Source organism: Mesocricetus auratus, unplaced genomic scaffold (assembly GCF_017639785.1).
Source record: "Mesocricetus auratus isolate SY011 unplaced genomic scaffold, BCM_Maur_2.0 contig_2361_pilon_obj, whole genome shotgun sequence".
In the NCBI taxonomy this organism is placed as follows: domain Eukaryota; kingdom Metazoa; phylum Chordata; class Mammalia; order Rodentia; family Cricetidae; genus Mesocricetus; species Mesocricetus auratus.
The window spans coordinates 1-6087 of record NW_024433097.1 but is presented as its reverse complement, the minus strand read 5'-3'; the positions used below and the strand labels follow the sequence as shown (position 1 = coordinate 6087).

Sequence of the window (6087 nt, the reverse complement as noted above, 5' to 3'; positions counted from 1 at the left end):
GGATCCTGATTCCTTGATTGTGCCTTATACTGCTGCACAAGTTCAGACCTTGGCAGCCACATCTAGTGATTGGGCAGTTTTAGTTACTTCCTTTTCAGGACAAATTGATAATCATTTTCCAAAGCATCCAATTTTACAGTTTGCCCTAAACCAGGCTATAGTGTTTCCACAAGTGACAGCTAAAGACCCACTCCCAGATGGGACTGTGGTGTACACTGATGGATCAAAAACTGGTATGGGAGCTTATGTGGTCAAGGATAGGGTTATATCTAAACAATATAATGAAACTTCACCTCAAGTTGTAGAATGTCTGATAGTACTGGAGGTTCTTGAGGCTTTTCCAGGACCCCTCAATATTGTATCAGATTCCTCTTATGTGGTTAATGCAGTTAATCTCCTTGAGATAGCTGGAATAATAAGATCCTCCAGCAGAGTTGCTAACATCTTTCAAAAGATACAAGCTGCCTTGTTAAATAGGAGATTTCCTGTTTTCATTACCCATGTCCGAGCACATTCTGGACTCCCAGGTCCCATGTCCTTAGGGAATGACTTAGCGGACAAGGCTACAAAGCTGGTGGCCGCTGCCTTGTCTACCCATGCACAAGCAGCAAAAGAATTCCATCAGCGCTTTCATGTGACGGCTGAGACCTTGCGCCGTCGTTTTGCTCTATCCAGGAAAGAGGCTAGGGAAATTGTTACTCAATGCCAGAATTGCTGCGAATTCTTACCTACTCCCCACATGGGAATAAACCCACGTGGCATTAGACCATTGCAGATGTGGCAGATGGATGTTACTCATATTCCCTCTTTTGGAAGGCTTCAATATGTTCATGTTTCTGTTGACACCTGTTCTGGCGTAATGTTCGCCACACCCCTAACAGGGGAAAAGGCCTCATATGTGATTCAACATTGCCTTGAGGCCTGGAGTGCTTGGGGAAAACCCAGAATTTTAAAAACAGACAATGGACCAGCATATACCTCTCAAAAATTCCGACAGTTTTGTCGGCAAATGGATGTTACCCATCTAACTGGCCTACCTTATAACCCTCAAGGACAGGGCATTGTGGAACGTGCCCATCGTACACTCAAATCATATCTGATTAAACAAAAGGGGAGTATTGAGGATGTTCTACCCTCGGTACCAAGAGTTGCTGTATCCATGGCACTTTTTACCCTTAATTTCTTGAACTCTGATGCCCAAGGCCACACTGCGGCCGATCGCCACAGTTTAGAGCCTGATAGGCCAAAAGAAATGGTAAAATGGAAAGATGTCTTGACTGATCTCTGGAAAGGCCCGGATCCTATTCTTATAAGATCCAGGGGAGCTGTGTGTGTTTTTCCACAGGAGGAAGAAAACCCCCTGTGGATCCCTGAAAGACTCACTCGAAGAGCTCCTTCACAACTCCAGAATAAGAAGGATGGAGGCCAAGTGGGTGATGAAGACTCTCCTACTCGGGATGATGGTTCCTAGTATGATGGGAGAGTTACGGTGGGCCATCATGTCTACCTTCCCCTACCGATGCCAGTGATGCATAATGCCCAGGTGTTCCCTAGATTTTTCACAACTAATAGAGAGTTGGGGCTTGCCTTTTTGCCTTTAGATCCTCAGATACAGAGTTTTCAGGATGAGAGAACCTTGTCATTAGTAGGAAGCTTGTGCTTTACTGTGATTTCTTCATTAAAGGATAATTTTATTCATATGGATCCAGAAAGATCTAATGCTAATCCTTTTGAATTAATGGAAGCTGTACTGATCTTTCTCCTATGATAGTGAGAAGGGACAGATTACTTTTGATTGGAAAGGGGCATTAGGCAACAGTCTGAGTGAGGGACAGAGCTATGGATCATCTGATTGGTCCTCCTCCAATGTTAAGTATACCCCTTTTAAGAGAACTAATTATTCAGCTGCCCTTTATTTGGGTTGTGAGTAATGATACCTTAGGTAAGAATCAGAAAGAAATAAATTGCTCTGCTTAGAATTGTTTTTATGCATTATGCTGGGATGCTATTAAGCACCCTTTTGCTTTGGTAATGCGCATGCCTCGATTTGTTCCAGTTCCTGTTGAGACGCCAAGTAATTTGAGTTTGTTTAGGGAAAAGCGAGATTTTTGGGATCTCTGCTATTATTGTGGGCCTGATAGCCACCGCCGCGGTTACTGCTTCGGTTACCGCCTCGGCCCTTGCACTTTCTGCCACTGTGCAGACAACTCAAACCATTAATGAACTATAGGCCACTGTGACCATGGTCCTAGATAAACAGGCCACTGCCAATTCTCAGATACAAGGAGGCCTGATGTTGGTAAACCAACAGATTAATTTGGTTCAGGAACAATTGGATATATTGTGGCAGATGGCCCAATTGGGATGTGAACAAAAGTTGCCTGGCCTTTGTGTCACTTCAGTACAATATGAGAATTTTACAAGAGCAGCTAACCTGTCACAAGCTCTGTCTCAACATTTATTACAGAATTGGACTTTTGAGTTTGAGCAGACACTCCGTGAGTTGAGAATGGCGATCCTGCAAGTGAATTCGACGCATCTGGATCTTTCTCTGATGGAAGGCCTCTCCTCCTGGATTTCATCTGCATTTTCTTATTTTAAGGAATGGGTGGGGGTAGGATCATTTAGCCTAGTTCTCTGCTGTGGAATAGTGTTGATGCTTTGGATGGTGTGTAAGCTCAGAGCCCAAACAAAAGAGACAAAGTGGTGGTGGCACAAGCACTTGCTGCCTTAGAACACGGAGCCTCCCTGACATTTGGTTAACCATGTTAAAGCAATAGGTCGCTGGCCTCCCAGCTCTTGCACCCCACGAGGCTAGTCTCATTGCACGGGATAGAGTGGGTAGGCTTCAGCAGCCCAAGGAGTTGCAAGGCTAAGCACTGCACAGGAGAGGTCTGCGGTATAACGACTTTCTCCTGGGAGATAAGTCATCTTGCATGAAGGTTCTATGTCATGATCTCCTTCCCCCAGAAAAACGACATCGGACTGGTCAGGGCTCCCTCTGGGGATAAGACCCTGGAGAGGAGCTTTGTACATGTTCCGAATTTGCACATGGGGATTTGACCTCTATCTCCACTCCAAAGTTGTGGGTGTCCTATTGCTTCAAAAATAAATGAATAGGGGAGATGTGAGGAGCCGCCCTCGCTATCGCTATTGCCGTTAGAAGATGGCGCTGACATCTGCTGTCAGTTGGAGTGTAACCGTTTAAGCTGTGCCTCTCCCGTGGCGTCATCTGGGGTGATGTGCAAACCACCAATCCCGGCTCTACACGTCTCACTCGGAGCTCCTAGGCTTATATAAGGGGCTGGGTTTCTTAGCTTGGGGTCTCCCTCTAAGAAGCTGATCATCTATCTCTCAAGATGCATTAAAGCTTTACTGCAGAAGGATCCGAGTGTTCTGCGTCGTTCTTGCTGGCGAGACGGTAGCGCGGGACACTCTCCGAACTCACACAACCTGAGCACTACTGGATGAAATAATAAAGGCTTCTTCAAACAGAAACACCACAGAATCCACAAAATTGTTGTCAAATATTTTATTCATTTTTTAGTGTTTGATTTACAGAAATGGATACACCCCGAGATACAAGAGGAGGACTTCATTCCTCTGGATCTCCAGTTAAGGAATTTGAGAAGTCTCCCACCTATGCTGACAGCTGAACTTATGGAACTGCTCCTCTACAGGAGCCCCAACTGCTTGGTCCAACTGAGTCAACGGTCCAGTCGCCACACACTGGGTCTGGACAGAAAAACTGTCTTCCTTCCTCTTCCTCGTCCTTGTAAGCACACATTCATGTTTGTTTTCTGCTTTGGTCTAAATCCTTGATCATATGCTCTGCTCAGTCTTATCCAGACAGGTTCCTCAAAAGAAACCCTGTTGGGATGTGCTTGGGGCCAACAACCCCACTGATTACCCAGTATCATACTCAATATAATGGAAGCAAACCAGTACAGCATCTGGGTAGAGAATCCCAGAACGCAGTACTCTCCCTACCCAAAACTGCCATTCAACACATTTCCAGGGTTATTAAATATCTGAGCTCCCATGCTCTCTTTCCATAGGTTCTCTGAAAAAGCTACAGTGTTCCACAGTCTACCCAGGTGTCCTTGGAAACAATGCTGGCTGCTGCTTATTGAATGCGCCTGTAGGTCAGAGCTGAGAAGATCCTAAGATTGCTTGAGGCGTTTGGGAGGGGGCTCCAGTAAAGAGCAGTGAGCAGAAGCCAGGGAGCTGTATGCTTCAGCCAGCAAGTTGGGATATGAGCCCAACATTGTCTTCCAGCTTGAAGTCTCAGAGACTTCAGAAGCATGAGATGTAATGAAATCCAGCGCCTGGGGTTTCAGCTGCCCTGAACTGTGGAGGTCAGCCAGGACGAGAGTGTGGGCAGCAGTCTCCACGGAGTGGTCCTTGTAGAGGGCATCCTCGCTCATGACCTTCAAACGCTCCAGGCCATACTTGTGGGCAGCTGCAAGCAGAATATCTGCCATGCTGTGGAGATCCGATGCCTTCCCAGTGTAAATTAAGCCATCATTGCCCTGAAGCCTTGAGGCTCCAGATCGTGGATCTCAATGCGGTTTGTTCTGCTCTCCTCCATGTCATGTCCAAACATGGCTCTGAAAACTGGAGAGCGAGCTGCTAAGATGGTCTTGTGAGCATGGAATTCCTGGCCAGCTACCACCAGGCAGCAGTCTGTGAAGAAGGAATTCTCCCACAGCTCTCCTAGTTCATCTGCCAGAGTTCACCTTGGATCCTTGATCCCGGGCATCGTGGTCTTGTCAGAGAAGCCTAAGGAATCTTGGGCCACAGTTCACCTTGCATCTTAGGCTGAGTTCATTGTCTTCGAGCAGCCAAGGCTCCTGGGACAAGAGGAAATCTCAAAGGATGAACTTTCTGAATCCTCATTGCTGATTTTGCTGGAATCTGAAGGATCTTGGGCTCTTCATGCCTTGTGTTTTCTCTCCTTCGGAATCGATGATCCAAAACTGGAACTTTGCCCACACTGGTCTCCTTGGGCAGCTGAGCAACGTTAGGTAAACTGACAAATAGCCCTTGCTTTTGTCATCCATCCCGTTCGGGTGTGTTTTCAAACTCCATCTAGTTTTGTCCCTGGCTTCTGAGGAGAAGGTTGGGCTTTCAATGGCTTCCCTCTTTTCCCGCAGGATAGAACAGAATTGGCCGATGGTCCAACTGTAGGTGAATTTCTGCAAACTGACTTCTGTGAAGCCCCAGCTCTTGGCTGCCAGGTCCACTGACAAATCTGCTAGTGGTAGTTTGACAGTTAACCTGGCTTCAAAATGAATAGGAAGGGCGTTTTCTTCTTCAACTTGGAGGTCCCAATTATAGATAAAAGTAACAAAAAAATAAAAGACCAGAGACTTCTATTGGGTCTCAACATCAATCTGAAGGTCAGGCAAGCAAAGCAGCCAAGCCACTAGCTCTTGCCTCTACCTCAGGCTCCATGTGCTCTCCCCAGCATCACACCGCTACCTCTCCTCAGCCTAACTGGAGATCATCTTGAGCCTGACTACTGAAAGACACTGCTCTAATCGTTTATACCACTCTATTGCTGGGATCAAGGGCATGAGCTCTGTTACTCTGTTTGGTGGTTCAATCTACTGTGGCCCTGGGTACACTTGAACACACAGATGTCCACCTGCCATTGTCCCACGAGTCCTCAGAGGAAACGTGTCTGCCTGGATTCACTGGCTAAGCAGTATGGTTGCTTTGCTCTTTTGATCACCAGTGGCTTCAGAAATGGTAAACTATATCACTGCAGACATATATTTAGAATTTTGTTTTCTCCTTTCCTCTGTATCCCAACTTTTTGGGGCTGGAGACTTGGGACTCTCTGAAATTTTCTATCCAGATTTCAATGTTAGATTCAGAGAAGACTGATTGAGCTTTTAGGCATAGCTGCAATCTCATCACTACACTGTTTCCTTTTCTAGATTGAATCTTAGGTCAACATGTAACTACTTTTACAATTTTACTCAACTATTGGATGGTTTGGAGCACTTAATGCTCTCATATAAAAAAAGGTTGTACCAGGTTTCACTGGAGAAACAGAACAGATAGAAAGAAACTCTGACC

General features: G+C 46.0%; 1 pseudogene; it reads right to left on the bottom strand.

The window, feature by feature from the left end:
- Positions 1 to 4163: 4163 nt before the first annotated feature.
- LOC121138428 lies at positions 4164 to 5254 on the bottom strand (annotated as a pseudogene).
- Positions 5255 to 6087: the final 833 nt, after the last annotated feature.